The sequence below is a fragment of the Acomys minous genome, assembly GCF_964271855.1.
Source record: "Acomys minous genome assembly, chromosome: 5".
NCBI classification, from domain to species: Eukaryota; Metazoa; Chordata; class Mammalia; order Rodentia; family Muridae; genus Acomys; species Acomys minous.
Window position 1 is genome coordinate 94,948,872 of NC_140494.1, and position 23,068 is coordinate 94,971,939.

Sequence of the window (23,068 nt, forward strand, 5' to 3'; positions counted from 1 at the left end):
AGCCTAGCTGTTTCTGTCCGCGTGATAACAGCATAACCTTTGGGGGATTGCTTCTGAGACAGGGCCCCGCTAGAGAGCCCAGGTTGGCTGTGAGCTAGTGACCCTCCCGCTTCTGCTTCCTAAGAGCTTCGCTATCCTGCCTGAGGCTTTGAATTACTCCCCGGAAATGATCCCTTCCCGCGGTCAGCCTCAGCTCCATTCCAAGAACGTCTCCTGAACAGAGGAACACAAGCAGGGAACTAATATCTTGCCATCTTTGGGGGAAACAATGGCTCTGTTTCTTTAAGTGATGTATCCCCAAAATAAAAACAATTAGCTTGCTATCTTTCCATGAGATGGTGGGAGGTGACAATACGGAGGAGATCTGTTCTCTGGTCTCTAGAGGGCTGTTTGCACAGTCTCCCCTACAGGAAACAAATGCACAGCCAAATGTGTTGACGCTGAATAAACCAATGGGATGCCCAGACAGGAGCAAGGAATAGAAAATACAACGGCAATGACAGTGACGGTAACATAGGCCGGAATTTTATGGTTCACGGAGAATTGGACTCAATCTATTCCACGTGATAGACACTTTAATATTTTAAAATATTTTTATTTCAATTATGTGTATGTACGTGTGCAGGAAGTGTGTGTGGTGGGGGGAGGGTGTGCATGTTGGAATGCAGTGACATGGAGGCCAGAAGATGGCATAGGGGCCGTTGATGGACCACATGATGTGGACATTTGGGTTCTTGGAAGAGCAGTACCTGTGCTTAATCACTCACGCTTCTCTCCAGATCCAATTTAATACTTTTTTTTTTTTGTCATTTATTTGTTCAGTTGTTAGTGTTACAGTTTGCAGTCTGACATAGGAGCTCTCAGCTGCTGTTCCAATCCCCTCTGCGTCACGTGCTACCTCAGCTCTGACGCCTTAGACTGTTAAACCCTCTGAAACAAAGTAGCCAAGCAAACCTTTTTTCTTCAAACTGCCTTGGCCATGGAGTTTTATCACAGTACTAGAAAAGTAAGTGATACAGGAACTATCCCTTAGGTATTGTCAATGGCTTTTGGATATATTGTCTCTCATTGTCCTAGAACTCACCAAGTAGCCCAGGCTGGCCCAGCCAGTGAGGTCTAAAGGTCGCCCCATCCGACCACCCCTGCTCTGGGAATAATAGCTTGTGCTACCAGATATACTTTTTAAAACTTTGCTGACTGAATTATTTCTGCAGCTCTGAATATTGATTTAAAAATGTTTAATTCTCTTATAACTTATCCCTTACGCTATCACAAAATGCTCATTTAAGAAAGACTCTGGAGAATCCTTTTTTTTTTCTTACTGAAGCTCTCAAATGTTTATTGTTTTAGTTTGTTTTTTAATTTAAGAAAATGAATTTAAATTCTCATCTCTAATGCATTTCATGCTCGCTCTGATTGTTTTCAGTCCTCCTTTCCACGTCTCGAGAGGAATTCTCAAGCAAGCACGGTTTTCTTTTTCTCCTTCTTACCCAAGGGAAGTAAATGCCTTGAAATATTTGCATGACCCCCTCATCCATGCAGCCTTACTGGCATTCACCAGGAAGTGGAACCAACTCAAGTGCCTGCCATGATGAGTGGGAAAGAAATCCAAGTGTTTCCCTTCCTTTTACTTTGAGTTTATAAGAGCCCAGAGCTGTCTTCCTGACTATTGTTACCCTGTGGCGTGTGCCTCACCATTGCCACAGCCGTAACTCCGTTTCAAAGCAAAATCAAAACCCTGGCAACTATAAACTCTCAATAACCTCATGGTTAGCTGGATCAAAAGTCACTTATTAGAGTGTGTACAACCATCCAGGAGACCTAGCATGGGGTTACTATTCCTCACATATTTCCTCTTGGGAAAGCCCCTTGTTTCTTTTTAAATGTCGGGCACTACTATCCGTGTATTTCTACCCTATGTACCACACGTGACACCTCTACTCATTTGCTAATTGTTCTTTTTAGAATTTCATATGTACATACACATATATAATGTTCTCTGACAAAATCCCCTCCCCACCTCCCTCTGTAACCTCCTTCCCTCTCCCACCAAGTTCCCTTCTTCCCAACTCCCTCTTCTTCTTTCATGCCTTTTGCGTTGCGACCCACCATGTTCAATTGCGATTCCCGACGTGAGCATAGGTCTGGAAGTTATTTGCTTGAGTGGACAATGATTCCCTTACAGAATGCACCAGTGGGTAACTTACCCGCTGAGGAACATGCCTCTCCCATGTCACTTTCAATTGTCTATGACTCCTTATGGAGGCATTTAGCCATGCAGCCTTATTAGGGTCTTCCCCCCTGGACCTATGGCTTTCCCAGCCATTGGCTGTGATCAAGCTTACAGTCCTAGGAATCAGTTCCTTTTATGGAGTGGTTTTTAAATCTAATCAGACAACTCCTATAATCAGTTGATGATCACCATAACAGTCATGCCACTGTTGCAGCAGTGAGCATATCTTACCTGTAGGGCTGATATTTTAGTTCATAAGAGTCACAGCTGGGTAAGACCATTGACCCAACTTCTTCCACAGCAGCTTATATAGCACCTCCCACCATTATGAAAGCTCCCTGGGAACTGGAAAAGTCTCAGTTTAGTTCCAGATTGGCTTCTCTGTATCTTGAAACCAAAATGTCTGTGTCTTCAGCAATAGGGTATTGCGTGTAGAATAACCTTATTTATTTAAACAAAGAATGAATTGGTTTATAAGAAGAACTGTAAGGTGAGAGATATGATGGAAGGTAGATGACCAACATCTCCCATTGGTCAAAGTGCAGGAGGGAAGAAACTTTGGGCCTTGCACACCAGAAGAGTAGAAAGCATCTTCAGGGTCGAGTGTTAGACTCTGGAATGGAAGCTGGGGCAGGGACTACTGACCAAGCAATCCTGGAGGCCTGTGCAGAGCCTCTGGGATCTTCCCCAATGCTCTCTCTTCTCTTCTCTTACCCGTCAGAGCTGGGAGGAACAAAACTGCCTACTTAGAATTCCCATCCAGGCAGAGCAAAGAATCCTCAAGCGACTGACTAGGGGACAGTGCTGGAGATTGAAGCCCGTGTTTGAAGCATGCTAGGCCAGTACTGCACTTCTGAGCCATGTCCCTACTCTTTGTGATTATTTTAAAGTCCCACTTTTAATTTACAGCAGCAGCATTTCCCAGTGGCTCACTATATGGACCGGAGGCTTTGTATGTAGGTCTTCTGAGTTTCTCATCATGTAACATGGCTTGACCTTCCTCGGCTTCTGTTCTCTGTTCTAATAACACATCACAAGGCTCCTGTGATGCCACCCCGTCCCCACACAGCGCATGCAGAGTTCTTAGAGGAACAGTATAGGCACTTCATAAAGCCACTGCTGGTTATTGCTAGTGATAATGTCACAGTTGTCTTTCGAATGTTTCTCTCCTACTCTGAAAAAGACTTACTTACAGCATCTGCATCTTCATTGGTTGGGGTTGGAGTTCTTTCACTACTCCAATAGTTTACAATCTATGTCAAAGTTTCATCTATAAACCTCTTTTTTTCCTATTTGCGTTATTGGTTGCAACTGTAGTGTTGTTTTTTGAAAGACCGACAGGCACCTCTCTTCACACGTGACAGGAGCGTTCTAATAAGAAAGATGCCCAGGATGCAAGTTCTACTCCTTTGTCCACCTGACTCTCATGTTTCTAACCTTTGGTCATAAAGAGCCACCGTTTGTAGAATCCTCTTGTATGACTGCAGTCTGGACCACACACCGTAGTTTGGAATGTTAAACAGAACTAATAGTGTGATTGATCTGATCTTCAAGATGGAATAACATCGAGGACTTCTTTTGGAGGTATCTGTCCATTTTCTCTGAAATTCAGGGAAGTGGTTACATTGTCCTTTGCCTTGGCCTCTTGCCAAGCTCCAAGGCAATTTTCTTTTCCTACCCCAAAGTTCTAATTAAAACATAACATATTGATCCTCAGTTTATAATCTTCTTCTTGCTCTTATTTTAAAACATATGTAACAGCAAAAGAAGCAACAAACGAACCAACCAAAAAATATAAACAAACAATCCAAAGAAAAAAATGCTGAGTATGTCTCCTTTCCCCCAAGTTTACTGTTTTTAACTTCCTCCTGTCTGCCACTGGCGAGCAGAGGTTAATGCCAATTACGTTCGTCACAGAGCAGCTTGGTAGTGAGATAGACTCGCCACGGAAGCTTTTGCTTTTCAGGACTTTCTGCCTCATGGCTTACCTCTTACCCTGTCTTTCTTGCAGGTCCACTGTTTTCTTCTTCCTTCTTTGACCACTAGCTACATTCTGTTTGGTCCTTCCTGCCTTTATTTCCCCCTTTCCCTGGGGCTTGCAGCACAAACCTCATGCTCTTAGCCTGTATTCTGGTGTCTCTGAAACTCAGGACAGCCTCCCTTTGGATTCCAGCTCACTCAGAGGACTAGGGTCCGAGCTTTGATTCTCCTTTAAACGCTGCTTGGCTCAGCTCCAGGTTCCTTTCCTTTACATGTTCTTCCTGTTGGTCTGTGTCGTTTCTACCCAAATTCCTTCACTTTTTCCTTCCATTCCAGAACTCAGTCGAGTCATTCCACAACTTGAACTTTCTATTTAATTATCTTAAAGTTTCCCTTGAAGACTTCCTTTTCCTCCTCCTCCGTGTACCTCTGTCAAATTTGTGTCTGAGAAATTTAATTTAGATTTTACCAGAGCATATCTAAAATAGGCGTTAGGATTCACTTAACACTTCTCCAGCTTCACCACTCTGCCTGTAAATCTAGTCTGCTCTCTGCTTCTGATTTTCTTTGGTCAGTGAATGTCAAAGATAGGTCATTCCAACAGTGGCTCGTGTTCACGGCTGTGTCAGAAATCTGTCAGCACCATTCTTTTTGTCCTGTGTAGAATTTCTTATATACATGGCAAAAGTTATCAAAACAATTTTATGTTTAATGAAAATTTATGGTGGACAGCATACTGTACAATTTTATTACATCAGCTCTTTTTTTTTTTTTTTTTTTTTTTGGATATCTAACTGTTGGGAACTCTATAAAGCAAGTGGAGTAATAGACTAATTTTATACTTATTTTGAAACATGGTCTTGCTCTTTAACTTAGCCTAATCTTGTATTTATGACAGTCTCCTGCTTCAGCTTTCTAGGAGCTGGTAGGAATGCAGCAACATGCTTGACTTATGAATATTTTAAGATTTGTTTTAAATTTTTATTTCTATATGTGTGTAGGCCCTGCGTGTGTGTGTGTGTGTGTGTGTGTGTGTGTGTGTGTGTGTGTGTGTAGGTTCTCATGGAAGCCAGAAGAGGGCACCAGACTGTGAGCTGTCCCATTCTCTGAAGAAGCAACAAATACTCCTAACCACTGAACCAGCTCTTCAACACCGGCCTAGAGTTTTTTTTTAATAGATAGAAAACAGTGCCTGACAAAACAACAATCTCCTCAGTGGTAAAAAGCCTCCCTATTTTCACTGTGTCACACAACACATTGTTTTCCTTTACTATTTTCTCACTAAAAAATAAAGTTGTTAAGTATTTTTGACACACACAAAAAAACAAGAGCAAATAAATAAGCTAGCAAATTGATCAAACATGTTAACATTTCATCATGTTTATTTTAGAGGGTTTTTTTGTAGTAGTGTTTTACAGAAATAAAAGTATCATTGAAGATAAAAGTGCGGACATTATGGTCTAGCTCAGTACCATGCAGAATTATTATTTCCAGTCTGTACACAGTGCTTTGCTGGAGGAAGTGTTTGGCACTTGTCAATTGACTTAGCTTGCATTTAGTTTGGGTTGCTTTATGTCACTAAAGGCACGCTCTTCTGATTTCCGTGCTCTGTAACTTCTGCTGGCAGTGTTGGTGAACGGCCAAGGTCGGGAGATGCAGGCACAGGGGAAGCACTGCCTGCTCCACCGGAAGTGAGACAAGAAAGCTGGCTCTCAGGTTCCTAAATCCTAAGAGCACTTTGTAGCTTTTGAAATGTCTCCAGGTCTCCGTTTTGCAACATTAGAGTCAGTGTTTGAATAACGCTATAGGCTGGGCAGTGCGTTAGTGTTTGGTGTGAGGAGTCTTTATGTATGGCCCTGCGGCTCAGGGTCTTGTGCTCTTAGTCGCCAGTGACTTTTCAAGCGGCACCAATGAAGCAGTTGACACTACGTTCTCAGCTATGAGCTTGAGGCGAATCAGAGCACTTTGTATATTCTAAGGTCACCCATGGGAAAGCCTAACTGGACTCTCCCCAGATAGACTGGTGGTCTAAGAACTAGGCGATTATGCTGTTAAAAGTCATGGGCCTCAGTTCTCCCCACATTTAATAAGCCCGACAAAAGTACTGACACACATAGTGTGGTGCTCGCCTTTAACCTCAGCACCTGGGGGAGGCAGAGACACGTGGGTCTCTGAGTTTCAGGCCAGTTAGGATTACACAGTGAGAGCCTATCCTTAAAAAAAAAAAAAAGATGTTTTTATTTCATTAAAATATAGCATGTTTCCTCCTCCCTGTCCTCCCTCCAATCCTTCCTGTGTTCCTCCTTCCTCCCACACTCATAGCTTCCCTTCTTTAACCATCTTTGTTACATATTTATATAACCAAATGAGCATATAAATGTAACGCACCGGGTCTGTTCAGTGTTGCCTGCATGTGTTTGTTTCTCAGGATGAACACATGCTACTAGATCAGCAATCAGGGGCCTCATGCCCAGGGAAGACTAATTGTTCCCCTCTTAGCAGCTGTTCACTTCTTGTACCTTTTCATGTAGGGGTGGGGCTCATGAGATTTCCCATAATCTACCTAGGATGCCAATTGATATTGGAAACAGTCAAGCCTTCCTTAAGTAGCCATGGTGTTGAGATTTCATGGGTGCAACCTTTTTGTCCTAGCTACAAGGCACACCCTCGCAGAAGACTTCCTGGTCGACTGGTCCTTACAACCTTTCTGTGCCTTCTTCTAAGATGCTCCCTGAGTCTTAGGTTTAGGAGTTGTATTGTAGATGCATCAAAGATCCTGGTACCCTAAGGTCAGTTATTCTCTACACTTTGACTTGTTCTTGCTTTCTGTAATGAGATCTGGGTTTAAATGGGGGGGGGGGGGACAGAGAGCTCAGCCTGATTAGGGAATCCTGTAAGCTTGGAGGAAGATTGAAATTTTCACTAAAATGAAGAAAATTCCCAATACTAGCAACAACATCTAGAGCTCTTTAAAATTAATAAAGCTATAGGAAAGCTGGCCCCAATGGGGCAGCTTGGGTAGGCAGGTACCACTACAATGAGCAAGTATGTGGTGGAGAGACAGGACAGAAAGAGAAATAGAAGGGTTTGGGGACTATGAAGAGATGTGGAACTGGAGACAGGAGGGTGTAAAAAACAATCTGATGTGGGTAGCCTGCACTGGCATCTGAGGCCATGGCGATGTCCTGCCTATGCTCCTGACAAGGGTCATGTCTGGGTCTGTGGCACCTTAGTAGCAGGAAGGTTTGTGTCGATGTCTGTTGTCCATGTTACCACCAAAGGAGATGTTGATATCCCTGGTCTGGGCTGCTGCCTGGGCCCATGTTGATGTCCAAGAGCTGTGCAGAGCTGACACTGCTTGCTCTTCACCAGGTATAGCATTTGGGAGAGCTGGCTCTGCTCCTCACCAGGCAGGAAGGTAGAGCTGGCCCTGGTGGCATGGGCTCCGGTGAGGCAGTCCTGTGGGCACGAATGCATGGGCATTGGAAAGAGGACCCTTGCTCTGCCTCTTGACGCCTGTGGCTAGTAGTAGAGCTGACCCTACCCTGATGCCTAGGAAACAGAGTAAAGCAGGCCCTGGTCAGGTGTGTGGGGAAGAGCTAGGAGGCTGATCAGAGATCTAGGGCTTTGAGTTGTCCCACTTCAGCATCTACCCCACTGCTAGAACACATGAAGGAGCTGTGGGCTCTCCATGACAGAGGGCAACAACAGGATATAGAGAGGTGTCCTGGTGAGCATCCAGTATTGATGGGGTAGCAGAAGCCAGAGGCCAGAGCCTAGAACCAGACCAATGACTTATTGCAACGAACATTAGCAAGTAAAGCTGTTCAGGGAAAAGGATAGACTGTGGGACACATTGTGACATACCACAGCTTCCATGTCAAGATTTTTTTTTTGTTTCTTTGCTTTTAGAGGGGAGGGTAAAGGGCAGAAGGCAGATATAGAGGGATAAGGAGATGAGTGGTATTGGAGTACATGATGTGAAATTAACAAAGAATCAATAAAAAAGTAAAAAAAAAAAAAAAACCAAAGGTAATTATCATGCACTTATTTGCAAAAAGAATGAATTATTCTGTTTATGTTAATTAATACAGGAAATTATTACAGCAGCAGTTATTTGTAAACCAATTAATTTCCAAATAAAAGACACAGAAACTTGTTAGATTTATTATAAGCCTTAAAGCACTAGAGCTGGGCAGATATCAACCCTCTAAGCTGTCTTCTCTGCTTCCCATCCACACCCCCAAATACTGAGCATGTTCCATTTGGGCTGCTTCTGCTCCTTCAAGCCAGTCCTCAGCTCAAGCTGCTCTTGGCCAAGTGCTCCTGTTTACCCCATGGCGACCTCCTGTCCCCTCTCCATCTCTGTCCTCTTTCTCCCTCCTCATGGTCCTCTTGAGACACCAAACAAACCCAGAAACCCTAGCTCCACCTACCTTTCTTCTGCCCAGCCCCACTGCCAGTAACTTTATTAACCAATCAGGGATAATTGGGGAACATTTCTGACACCACATGAATACAGGAGATGGTTCAGTTCTTTGGTTAAGCATTCTTGGTCATATTTTCAAATAAGAAAACTGAGACTTCGTTTTAAAGAGATATGCAGAAATTCCCTTATGAAACAAACTAATCCTGTGTAAATCATATACTCTTTCTGTATTTGTCACTTTGTCTCTGTGTCTGAAATTCTCTGTTTCTCTCTGTTGCTTTCTCTGTGTCTCTCTGTGTCTCTCTCTGTCTCTGTCTATCTATCTGTCTGTCTGTTTCTCTCTCTCTCTCTCTCTCTCTCTCTCTGTCTGTCTCTGTCTGTCTGTCTGTCTGTCTGTCTGTCTGTCTGTCTGTCTCTTTCTCTCTCTCTCTCTCTCTGTGTGTGTGTGTATGTGTGTGTGTGTGTGTGTGTGTGTGTGTGTGTGTGTGTGTGTGTGTGTTGAAGACGAAGTCTCATTATTTAGATTTGGCTAGGCTAGAACTCACTAAACAGATCAGACTATTCTTATTCGTGCAGTAATCCTCTTGTCTCTGTTTCCCTGGTGCTGTAATCATAGGTATCAGTCATCATTCCCCACTCTGGAGATGCTGCTCTCTTGCCCATCCCACTGGAGGGTGACCTTTCTTCCCATGGGGACCATGAATATTTAATATATTGTTAAATATAATGTTTAAAGTTTCCAAGTAAAGCGAGAAAAGTAATGATTAAACTGGAAATTACTCTAGTCTTCTGTGTTTCTATAGCAAGTTCTGCATAGTAGCCACCTTGTCCAGCTTGTGTTAAATTTCATCTTCTTAACCTTTTGTTTGACACATCATGCATCAGTCAGTGTTCTTTTATCTTGCATAGAATCTAATGTGCATCACATCAAGCACCAGTGAGGAGACATTTATAATAATTTGTTTTAACCTTGGCCAAACAATTCCCAAGATCCAAGGACTGACTGTCACTTTATTCATTGTACAGCCCTGTTCTTCACAAAGTTCTGTTGCTTTTATTTTCAAATAAGAGATAATCATGATGACGTGCATGACATTCTTGGAAGGCCATTATGCCCCTCGGATACAGAAGATGGCAGACGGAGTTAGATTCCCAGTTAGTGCAATGCCTGGAACAGAAAGTCATCAGTCGATGTTGCACGGTGTTACCATCTTTAGTCGAGTCATTATGACATAATAGAGCTATACCAAGGCAAGAAGGGGATATATGGCATGAAGGACAGATATGTGACAAGATAATGCACAGAAAACCATTAGTTATTCCTTGAGTAGGTTCTAAATTTCTTTTTTAGGCTTAAAAGACTTACTTAATGTTTGCAACACAGAATTCCTAATATAAACTATTTTAACCAGACTCTTATTTATTTTCTTCCTAAAAGATACTCATGCATCAAATGGAAGAGCCTTTGCTTCTGTAGGAATTTATATTAAAGGAAAATATTGCCGCAGGCTCAGCCCCTGCTAACGGTAATTTTCATAGAATTTACTTAGGATTTTCACACAAATTACTTTACCCCGTGGAATGCTGTGATTGAATAGCTGCAGCAATTTGCAGATGGGGAGACTGAGAAAGAGAGGTTAAATAGAGTAAGTGAAGATGTGCAATAAACAGCCCGCATTTTCCCTCATCAAGTCCGGGTGATTCTGAAACCCAGCCTCACATCTGTGGGTGTGAAGCCATTCCTAGCACTAATTATCATAACAAATTGAGGCGAAGCTACTTCAAAACAATGGGTTATTACATTTGGGTAACAGCAAATAATGGATCTTTACCAAATTAGTACATTTATAATGTGCGTGATAATTGAGAAGGGTTTTAGTCCTGTGGCTGGCTGCAGGGCTGAGAAGCTCATTTTACTGCTGTGTGAAGACTTACTGACTGGCCACTCCATCAGGACCTCCCATTGGGCAGCCTTATGCTGCTCCTATCTAATGCTGAGTCCCCCAGACAGGCTGATCTATCCCGGGTCTCATAAAGATTAGACCCACACCATAGCCTGAGGCTTTGTCTTCGGCTACCTATTAAGTCAAGGATATAGCAAGTCAGGGAGCAGATGCCTCGGGTCAGAAGCTGGCAAGGTCTATACACCCTCGAGGTACTTATGAACATGACAAATGGCTTTTATGTAAGTTGGTTGAGTGAGTTGGAATTTGGACACGGGGCCCTGGATTCCTCATTCAAAAAGCCTTGGGAGTCAGTTCAGGAGCAAGATTCTAAAGAGTATGATCGAACATTAGGAGATAAGAGATGGTAGTTTCAAAATCTGAGAGAAGTCTGTCAGCACCAGGCTCTGCACAGACCACTGGACAGATGGGTAGACAATTTCAAGTATATAGGGACAGGAATGTAACTCACCATAACCTTATCTACAAGTGATTCTAGATATATGCCCCCTTTGTTTTTTTATTGTTGTTGTTGTTGTTATCATTATTGTTATTGGTGGTGGTGGCTTGGGGATTTTTTGATGCAATATTAAAGGAAAGAAACAGTGGAAAAGAGGTATTACATCCCACAACTCCTGCTGGACAAAGGAGAACAACAGTAAGTGTCCTGAGAGTGCAAGCCGTGGAAAAGCTTTTCAGAAGATCCTGCGGGAAAGCAAAGAAGAAGACAGACGCCTCTGGAAAACCATCAATTGGTTTGTCCACTAGATGAGTAGAAAAATCTTCTCTTAGAACCACAAGAACAGAGTTCACAAGCCGCAGTTGGAGTGGTGACAGATGGAGTAGGGCGGTGACAGGGACAGTCACAAGAATGCGTGCATCGAATTAACCAATTTTGGATTGTCATCAAAAAGTAAATGTATTGACCGAACCAACATCTGTAATAAACCGTGTAATAAAGCCAACATGAGAGTATCTGGGAGTATAGTGGGTACAGAAAAGTGAAGCTTTATTTCCAACTGCAGCTTTTAAGATGTGATGCACAACTTTTTTAAAAGCCCCTTAGGTCTGGTAGAATCAGCATACTACTTAAAAATATAGAAGCAGAGATTACACAAACCACCCTAAAGAGTTATGAAGCCTTGACAAAGAAGTTGAAAGAGCTGCAGAAAGGACTTAGTGGGACAGGGTGCATCTGGGTAAGACTTAGAAGAAATATTTCACTTTAAGAATTACAGTTTTATTGACATTTATTTTTAAAGGAAGATTCTTTAGCAAAAGCGGGGGAATAAGGAGTGCTGTTGTCCCTTTGGATCATGGAAGTAGCCTTGAATCCTTTTGCCTAGCTGCTGTGGCAGTGTGGACAGAATCCAGTGTCAGGGATCTGACTTGTGGATTTGAAGCATTGCTTGACAGTCCTCAGATCATGAGCCATGAAGGAAAGGTTACCAAAGGTTGTAGCCTTTTCCTTTCCTTTTCTTGGTTGCCAACACCCATCACTGTAGACCCAAGCCTAGGTTCTTTCAGCTCTGCCTCAGCTGTGGACACGGGGAGCACTTCCTCTCTCTTAGCTCACTCTACCCTGGCTGCCCTCATGGGAAGAGAGAGGCTGATAATGAGCTGAACCATGGCAGTGACTTTGCCCATTAATCATGTTTGTGACAGTCATCCTATCTCTTCCATCTTTTCTGGATCTGATTAGTCAGGGCAGCCTTTGTGTTCTCTCTCCCTGACAGGCATATGCACGCATTGCACAGATCTGTGCACCACATCCATGATTCCTTCCTGCTCATGAAGCAGATTGGAGGGATGAGAGCCAATATTTAGATGTTGGCTTTGGGATGCCAGAGCTAAACTTAGCCCGATTTGGACATTGGCTCCAGGAAGGTATGCCAGACTAGTGTTTCCAGAAAGTTCCGTGATAAAGTTTGGATCTTGACCCAGTTTACAACACAATTTGCCTTCTCATCGTTTGTTTCATGTGGGTCACTTAGAAAGTGAATGGGAGCTGGGCATGGTGGTGCACGCCTTTAATCTGAGCACTTGGAGGCAGAGGCAGGCAGAGCTCTGTGAATTTGAGGCCAGCCTGGTCTACAAAGCAACCAGGACAGCTAAGGCTACACAAAGAAACCACGTCTCAAAAAAACCAAAAACCAAACCAAACCAAACCAAAACAACAACCACAAAAAACAAACAGAAGAAACTCAATGGGTGTGGGTAAGATAGATTTAGGGCAAGATTGTAGTGAGCCTAGGTCCCAAATTCTAAATAATATATATGTATACTGTGTTATAGGCTTTTTCTTATATTTCATTTCTCTTTCTTTCTTTCTTTCTTTCTTTCTTTCTTTCTTTCTTTCTTTCTTTCTTTCTTTCTCTCTTTCTTTCTTTTTTCCAAGACAGAGTTTCTCTTTGTAGTCTTGGCTATCCTGGACTCCCTTTGTAGACCAGGCTGGCCTCAAATTCACAGAGATCCACCTGCCTCTGTCTCAGTGAGTGCTGGGATTACATGCATGTGCCACTGTGCCTGGGTCCCCATCAATTTAAGTTTTTCTCTTTTTAGTTTTTTTGAGACAGGGTCTTTCTGTGTAGCCTTGGCTGTCCTGGATTCACTTTGTAGATCAGACTGGCCTCAAACTCACAGTGATCTGCCTACCTCTGCCTCCCAAGTGCTGGGATTAAAGGCATGTACCACCATGCCCAGTTTCAACAATTTCATTTTCAAAATGACAATCACATTCTTTGTACCAGGACAAGATTTAGATTTATTAAAGCAACTCATTTCAACCCAGTAGGTGAGGACACAGCACAGGCCTGATTTCCTGCGGACAGTCATTGAATCTCTGTTACAAATACCACATGGGTATTACTCATGGAATAGGTATGTAGAAGTATTATCTTAATTTCTTAGAAGGTGAAAATTTGACACTTAAAGTTCACTTCCTCAGTAATATTCCCTTATGAGAAATGGAGAATCTGAGACTTATTTCTCAGCTACATAATAGTTTGATTTGAGAAGTGAGTGTGACTCTAAGGCATTCTCACTGGAAATGGGAAACCCAGAGTGGAAGCTTGCCTCCAGCATCTCCATCATGAGCATTGATACAGTGATGATGAGTGAAATGCAGTGATACAGTGATGCTGAGTGGAATGCAGTGATACAGTGATGCTGAGTGGAAGGCAGTGATACAGTGATGCTGAGTGGAATGCAGTGATACAGTGATGCTGAGTGGAAGGCAGTGATACAGTGATGCTGAGTGGAATGCAGTGATACAATGATGCTGAGTGGAAGGCAGTGATACAGTGATGCTGAGTGGAATGCAATGATACAGTGATGCTGAGTGGAATGCAGTGATACAGTGATGCTGAGTGGAATGCAGTGATACAGTGATGCTGAGTGGAATGCAGTGATACAGTGATGCTGAGTGGAATGCAGTGATACAGTGATGCTGAGTGAAATGCAGTGATACAGTGTTGCTGAGTGGAATGCAGTGATACAGTGATGCTGAGTGGAATGCAGTGATACAGTGATGCTGAGTGAAATGCAGTGATACAGTGATGCTGAGTGAATTTCTTCTCATGGAGGCTCCTGCTACTTATCTAGCCTCACATCTTAAGCTTAGATGCTTTATAGCCAGGAAGTTATGAAGATGAGTTGAAATATTAATCTTTTAGTGAAAACTCTTTAAACAATATGCTATTTTAGTGTCTGCTCTTTTAAGGGCCACTTATTTTGACATTCCTAGAATCTCAATCCATCTCCCGGGTCGATGTCCATTCTGTGTGTTTTTTGGATATTTGTGATTCTAACCATGAGAAAGAAGGAAGGAGCTCAGATTTCACTCTGCACAGCAAGGTAAGAGAGATTTATGTGCAATCTCTCTTCCCCTCCTTTCCCTTCTCTTCCTTTGTATGGATGGCATGTCATAAAGTGAAAATTCAAATGGCAATAGTATGCCTGTTGATCATAAAAATCCCAACTACCAACAAAAAGCTGCTCGTAAATGACACAGAAATGATCACTGTGTGATCCCCTGAATTTTGCTAGTTTTACTTATTGTCTCCTTATTATAAGTGCCACTAATATTGTTTTGCATTACCTCTATCTAGATAATGAAGTTACTCAGGCGAAATAAACCAATTTAGCAAAGGAAAGCGAACCATCACTATGGTAGCTACTGTGGAAGAACTGTGAGTAAATGAATGATATTGCCTGCCATAATGGGCCCAGCAGGGGAAACTGGCATCTAATTACTGACTAATACATAGCACACAACAATAGACATTATGACATATACCAAGCCATATGGAAGGAGAAGACATGAGTCTAACAATTGCTAATACACATGTGAATGAGAGAGATCATTAAAAATTACACAGAAGTTGCTCTTACACAGTGCTCTCACACATTTCCCCCACTTGATCTCATAAACACAAACCATGCATGACCCATTTTTAAAGTCCACAATATCTCTCAGTCACAACACACCCTCGAAGCTCCACAAATTATTGTCTGCACATTAAAATTGGTCTTCTAAGTGTCTGTTCCAAATACCCACTCCCAGAAACATGGCCTCCCTGCAACACAGTGCTGTAGAGCATTGCCAAAGTGGTTAGCAGAATGTAGGTTAGGCCAGGAGGCCTTTGTGAAAGAGTAGTTGTTGGTGGTTTGGCTCATGGACTGCAAGTCTTTCCAAGGGTGTCTTTGCTGGTAGCTTTAGAAGTGATGGATGGAGGCCACAGGCTGTTCTGGACTCAGGACTCAGAAAACATTCATGAAAACTGACATTATTGCACTTGGAGACTATCCTAGAAAGCCCCTCCAAGCTCACACAGGGCACAAGCCCTCCTTTGGTCAGAGCTAGAGGAGAGGGTTTTTTTTTTCTTTTTTAGCCTACACACCCTTGTAAATGGCTTTCCAAAAGGCTGTACATGAACAGGACAGCCTGAGATATTAACATTTCTCCACACACCGCACCTCCCACTGAAAACCACAGAATGGGCCACCCATTCCCTGACTCACTGTTTGGCACTGACAAAGCCCCTGCTTACCACAGGCTGCAACACTAGGAATGACAAGAATTCTTTTCTGACCTCCCTATAGAGAATATGCCAGACGATGATTCTTTGGTTTATGTCTTCATCTCTTTCCCTCTACAAAGAGAAACAATATCCATTGCATTTCAGAAAAGTTCTGTGTTATAAAGAAACAAAATGTGAACTTCTGACCAGGGCATGCTCCCCTGTTCCCACGAGCAGGAAAGAGATGCAGATCCCACCTGGGAGATTTTCAATCAGAGTGTGCAGTATATGTAGGATTAGGCATTCCAATATTGTTCTTTTCAAACAACTTTGCTCCAGATCACCCATGGAACACCATTTGAACCTCAGCCATTACAGAAGACATTGGAGATTCAAAAATGGTGGAGATGTGTCCCCCACACCCAAGGGACTGAATGAATCTAGGCAACACTCCTCACAGTGACTTGTGGGGGAGTTGGAACATCTGCAGTGCCATGGGCACAGAGGTGGTGCCCAGAGGGTGGGCAGACTCCCAATGTAAAGCAAGATACACATGCTGAGGTAGAGGAACAGAGTTGGGGTGGTTATAGGCACAAATGAATTGATCCTGTCAAACTACCTAAGTAGAAAAATATGGCCCAGAGAGATGCACCGATTGACCTTACTTTGAATGACTGCAAGTCAGTGACCTTGCTGTCAGACAAGAGCAAAGAGAAGGGAAGAGTTGCAGGGCAAGCCACTTGAGAAGCTGGGCTGGCCTAGAAATACCCAAAGCATCTGGAAGAGCTCACATTTGAAAGAAGATTTCAGTGCTTTTTACAGAATCAAATGAACCTCATTGACGGACTCTTCTGTAATACACTAGAGGAGGCTATCCCAAGAAGACAGTACAAGGGAACAGAAAAGTGGGTGAAGCTGTACAGAAAAGTTCGATAGGACAATTAATTTTTATTCTTTTGATTTGTAGCCACTTGCATTGAGTTCCTATTCATGTCTGTTCTGGCTCCAGATCTCAAAATGTTCCTGTAAGTGAAATAACATCTTAAGAAGTCACAGAATGGCCTATGGTATTATGGCCCGGGATTCAATCATAGCACTACCATTGATGAGTCATTGTGTGCATGGTATTCTGATAAGGCTTGCATTGTATAAAGGAGCCCCTAGATTACAGATGGATACTATGTCTACATGGATAAGTGAAATAAAAGGAAGGCTGTGAAATGGGTCCTTTAAGGTTTAAGGCATTTGCATGTGCTCTCTGCAAATGCTTCCATTACTGCGCTGAGCATGCCTCTTCTCTCCTATCTGACTGACGTCATTCCTCAGTGCTTTCCAGTCTGTGCTGGCTTCTTTTCTCTTGTCTGTAGCCTGACATTCCTCTTTCCATTTGGACTCTTAATCTTCCTCCATGTTTCCACAGCTTTGGGGGTAAGGCTGATAGCATCCCAGGATGCCGTCATATCTGCAGGCGGCTCACAGCTACTGGACAGCAAACTCAGGCACTTCTTCACGAGCTCTAGTGCTGTCCTTAACATGTTTCCTGGCAATGGTGGCAGCATCACACTTGTACCAGTAATCTGGACATCATCATGGTGTTCTCTATCTCTCTCTGACCTGCATACCTTATAGACCACCGTCACTTCTGATAAGTCTGTATTCTTCCCTATGCCTTAGCTAAGAGCCATTGGCCTCAAGGATCAAAATCTCAGTCCATACTGACTGTCTAAGGGACACCTTTGAAAAATGATGGCAGAGCAGTGCATGGGTGATGGAACCACCTGGTCTACAGAGAAGCTATGACAGGGCTGAGGATATCTCCTCCAGCACTTAGGAACCTGGGAGATGGCTTCTTCACTTTGTTCCTGCCTCTACCCTCTTTCAAAACCACACTTTTTGTGAAATGGCCCTTGAGTTCATAGATACAGAGAGTTAGTCTTCCACACATGTGACCATAGCTGTTTTAAGCTGTTCTTCATCTTTACCTCAGGGATTATCCCATTGGATTCTTACTAGCTGTGGGTAGCTGGCTTACCCACCATGTTCCCCACAAGGCTCCTTGTTTATATTTTTATTCTGCTGGATGCTGTATAATCTATGATATACAGTAAAGGCATGGATACTGGTTTCTACCTTCTAAGGGTCAGCTTTGTGGTAACCTCAGTATAAGCCATATCATCATGAGGTCACTACGCCATGCTCACCTCTGTCTTCTACTACTTACCTCCTGACTGGATTCTCCCATGTCCCTCCTCTGTTGCCCATATTGCTGATGGAGTGGTGACTTGAAACCAAAGACAGATCCCAGTGTACACCTGATCAAATGTTTTGATGACTCTGCACTTTACACACGGGCTTCTGTTGTCATGGGAGTCCCTGAAGGATTTGACTCTTTACCATCGCCTCCTCCTCAGCTCCTGGTACTCTGCAGTCACCCACGCTAGCACCCATACCGTCCCCATCAAATACCACCAGGGAGGCACCTGTCCTTTCTCTGCACATGAGACCTGTCCCAGGTAACTTCATGGTTGCCCCTTCATTTACAGCCATGTATGGCCTGACAGATGCAGAAAAGCTCAGGTCCTTCCAGTCAGACATCATCATACACTTCTTTCTTGCTGTGCTCTTTCACATGCTATTTTTCAACAAACACCTGTTACACATTTTATATTAATTTTAGACCTTGTGTGTCATAACATTTGACTGGAGCTTAAGCTGAGAGATATTTTAATTTGTTCTCTGCTGTGCTCCCATGTATACTACAGTCTCTGTCAACTTATAGGTGCTGCAAAAATATTTTGTATGGATTTGTAAGTAACAAAAATATATCCATGGTGACTTTCCCATTTATTTCTCAGTTTGACCCATTCTTCTAGCTTTCTTTTTCTTTTCTTTTTTTAACATTACAATTCCATTGTTTGTTGTCAAATAGTCCATACATTCGCAGACTTTGGTTGTGGGGGTTGGCACTCAGGATTTCTCTTTAATATTTCAACTCAAGAATAGTATCCATCCTCCATACCAGAAAAAAAGGGATACATTCCCACAGTGATGGGTGGGTAGAAGAGCTGTCAATAAGATTAATAATTTCTAAAATAATTAGATGTGTATGCATATACTTGTGGACTATGAATATGTTCATTTTTGAATATACTTGCCTTAGGTGAATAAACAAGTTTGTGTCTAAGTGTGTGTGTGTGTGTGTGTGTGTGTGTGTGTGTGTGTGTGTGTGTGTCTAGACATTTGCAGTTCTGACCACCAGACGTGTTGAAGGACATCCTAGGGGGTAAAAAAATGCTTGGTATCCAAATCCTGGTGTCTCAGTCTGAAAAAACGGATCCTTAGAGCAATGGCTGATGGCATTGTCATGAGATGTTCCAGAGGTACTTACACCAGGAAGTGAGGAATTGATTGAAAGCATAAGGAGAAAATATGTCATATGGCGATGGCAGTCATGCTAAAAATATCCCCACTGGCTACATCTGGAACTTGGAGCATCATGGTTACTCAGTACAGTAGTGGGCCATAGACTAGGAAAAATCCATGAAGGCGTGAGTTCATATAGATAACAAGTGAACAAATAAATTAAAAAGATGGGAGTGCTTGGTGCCAACTTTAGGGAGGTTGGGGGTAGGAAACCATATTTGCAACCACCACAGTAAAGACTAGCTACTATTAGAATAAGGATCATAGATCTCAGGATTAACTTTGACAAAGAGCTGAACAGTGCATTAGTTTTAATTCCCGCTACACATTGCTTATTGCAACAAGAACGACATTGCAATTGCACGGTGGAGAAATGAGGCATCGGAAACAGGTGATCAAAATTTCGTTCATCAGTAGGAGGCATTGGGTATGGTCTTTCCCTAGGTGGGCATCGTGAGGTGGATTCAGCGTCATCTAGGACATCTTCATGATGGTACTGAATAGTGTGTGTTCAGGACTATGAGTTTATGAGCCAGTTAGAGCATGGTAAGAAACACTTTCCTTTTGAAGGGATAAGTGATGTTCTTTAACTATGTCAATTTAATTAAAACAAAGAGGAATTTAGAGTTGCTGTAGATTAGATACAGCCACAGGGACACAAACTGCAAATATAATTAGTGGGCTCCAGGATGCATCTTATTGTGGAGGAAAACAAGTGGTATTGAGGACAGCATTGAGCCATTTGACAGCATTGTGACGAGGGTGTCAGATTGCAGGGTTGCAGGAATGTTGATCTTACTGACAACACCGGCAACAGCTCTGCAGTTAGATATTGGAACATTCTGATAAGAAAACGTGCACCCTTGTGTTTAAAAGTGAAATTCCGTGTATATATAATTTATCCTCAAGCGTTCCTATGAAAAGCATGATAGTGTGTTGATGGACTTACAGCCAGTTATAAATGTCAACAAGAGTCTATGGAAAAGGTTTATGGGTGACTTTGCACTGTGAGTCTTCTTCATGTTCTGTTAAGTTTGAAATCATCTAAAGCTACAAAATCTAACTTGTTTTAAATGCGGCCCCTCCCCCTGGTTTAGGGAGCATTCCGCACACCAATAGACTCCATCCCTGTGGCTGCCCCTGCTATATTAGCCCTACATCACTGGGACACCTGATGGCCACTTCCCTCTGCCCCATGCAGGTTGACTCCCAAAGTGTGAGCAATACAAAGAGGATACCTTTAATGAAGACTTGGAGATTGGAATCATGGCAACTTCACAGGACAATGAGCTGTTCAGAGCAGCAGGTGTGGCTCAGTGGTCAGATCTGTGCTTAGCTTGTGTGAGGTCCTAGGTTCAATCTATAGCACTAGAGGGGGTGGGGGGGGGAGAAAAGAAAGAAAGAAAGAAAGAAAGAAAGAAAGAAAGAAAGAAAGAAAGAATCAGAAGACAGCATGCTACTCATTTCCCCAGCCATCTGGTTTGCTGGAAGCCATTCTAAAGGCTTGTTATTAGGCCCATGGAACTTCAGATCTCCCATCTCTCTGTGTCCTACATCATGGTGTGTCACCCTTACAGAACTGACCCAAACTTTCCCAGTGAGCTTGTTCATCACTGCCCGTTTCTCTCCCTCCCTGCCCATCAAAGCCATTTCCACCTAACCACTGGCAGGTGCAGTTAGCCCCACATACAGACCAAAATGACTGACTTCAGAGTTCTGTTGTAGAAATAAAGTTGTATTATCTTTGCCATGTCTTCTACTCTATTAGTTTATTTTCTATCGCTGTGGTGAGACACCATCATCAAAGCAAGTTAGAAAGAAAGAGTTTAATTGGGCTTACAGTTCCAGAATGTCAGGATCCGTGGTGGCGGAGTGAAGGCATGGCAAAGATAGGCTGAGCAGCAGCAGAGAGATCACATCTTGACCCACAAGCAGGCAATAGACAAAGCACTGGGGATGGCTAGCATCTTGTGAACTGTCAAAGCCTGCCTCACGCAACACACCTCCTCCAACAAGGCCACGCCTTCTGATACTTTCCAAAACATTTCACCATCTGCCAACCAAGTATCCAAACACAGGAGCCTATGGAGGTCATTCTCATGCAAACCATCACAGTTCGGGATTGCGACCAAAGAAAGACGAGGCGACAAATTGACTGTACAGTGTATAGCCCCAAACTATACAATATTCTTTACAGCCACAACTGTATTCCAACCTTGTGCCCTACCCCCAAATGTAGTCATTAATAAGATTCCCCCTTTCCAGGTGATGAAGTCAGAAGTTTGACATATTTTGGTGCCTGGCCTCTTTAATTGTCTATTTTGAGTCTCGGCTACGTGCTTCTACAATGGCTGACTTCCAGCATCAAGGAAGGTCACCAGAATGAGCAGGTGCAGTGTCTGGAAGGAGATGCCACCACAGGGCAGGTGCAGCACAGGCATCTCAAAGATGGTTTGCTGGGCTTTAATTAGCAATCGCTGGGCAGTCTGAGGTAGCATGGGAAGAACTCTGCTGCCATCTTGTGGCCACACTGGACTATGACCCTCCCTAGGAGGACTGGAAGTTTCTTCCGTGTAAAACCAAAATGTGAAAATGTCACTCAGAGGTTGAGTATCCATTTCATTTTAATATCACATTTAAAGAAAGAGGCTTTTAAATCTCGAGCCAAACTACAATTGCTCCTGGAAATTGGCCTGCAGCTCAGTGCCAAGACTCTCTTCATCATGTCTCCCTACTGGAGCAATGTTGTTTCTTTCATTTTGTTTGCTGTGCTTCACATTACTGAAGAGTTTATAAGATTTAAAGCCATATTCTAAATACTTAACCTTCATAACACTCTGATGGAGTAAGTACCACTACTTTATAAATGTAAAAGATTGCAACAGGAAGGCTTTGGCTGTCAGTTCCCACAGGCATACCCTGGGAACCAGCCAAGCCCGGTAGAGAAGCAGCTAGAAGATGTTCGGATCCCACACTCACTCCTTACATCCAAATCCAACCCCAAGGTCGCATCCACAGCTCTGTAGCAGACTGCAGGTGCTGGTCTCTCCCGACCCCTGCCCCCAGTCTCAAGGGCTAAGCAGATCCTAGTGGCATGCCCTGCTTTCCTATGTCCTGTAGACCCCCTCCAGCCCCTCTCCATCCCTAAGTGTCAGCTCCCAATTCCCCCCCCCCCCAAAAAAAAAAAAAAGAAACCACATTCTACTGCAATCCCCAGTGGCCAAGCTTGGCGGGATCTCAGATGCATTCTCCATCAGACCAAGCAACCCACAGCCACCACACTCTCCTAAGAACCATAGAGGGCAACAGAAACCAAGGAATGGAACCCCCCTGGCCCCAACAAACATAAGACCAGGTACTAGCACCTAGACTTACAATAATCCCAAACCCAGATGCTAGATGCCAGCACAGCCAATAACAGCCAGAACAATGTCTCCACTAAAGCCTGGCAGCCCTACTACAGCAGGCACTGAGCAATGCAATATAGCTGAAACACAAAGACTTCAAAATAGTCTTTATGAATATGCCAGAAATCCTTAAAGAGGAAGTTAATAAATACCTTAAAGAAATCTATGAAAACACAAACAGTGGATTGCAGTGAATAAAACAGTTCAGGACTTGCAATTGGAAAGAGAATCAACAAAGAAAACCCAAACTGTGGGGGCGGGGGGAATGGAAATGAGAAATTTAGGCACTGAAACAGGAAAGCCAGCGGTAGGCTTCACCACCAGAATATAAGAGAGAGAAGAGAAAAATCTTAATCATTGAAGACACAGCAGAAGAAATGAATACCTTAGTCAAAGAAATGTTTAATCTAAAAATAAAATTAAAAAAAAAACAAGCAAAGGAAAAACAGGCACAAGAACTGTTGTGGACATTTTAGGTTATATGTAAACAAGTTTTCGTTTTAATCTCAGGTGTGGGATATGGGAGCTGCTCCAGTTTGTCCGCAGCTGATAGTTGCTTCCTGAGAGGGCATGTGATGTTTGTCAGCTGTGAACAATTTCATGCAGGGGCAGTGGGGATAAAAGCCAGACCC

General features: G+C 43.1%; 1 long non-coding RNA gene across 1 annotated transcript; it reads right to left on the minus strand.

The window, feature by feature from the left end:
* Positions 1 to 9,693: 9,693 nt before the first annotated feature.
* Positions 9,694 to 20,946, minus strand: LOC311597678. Its single transcript, XR_014779319.1, has 3 exons — positions 20,870 to 20,946; positions 20,268 to 20,389; positions 9,694 to 9,810 (listed from the first exon to the last, which is right to left on the minus strand). It is a non-coding gene; the product is annotated as an uncharacterized lncRNA (long non-coding RNA).
* Positions 20,947 to 23,068: the final 2,122 nt, after the last annotated feature.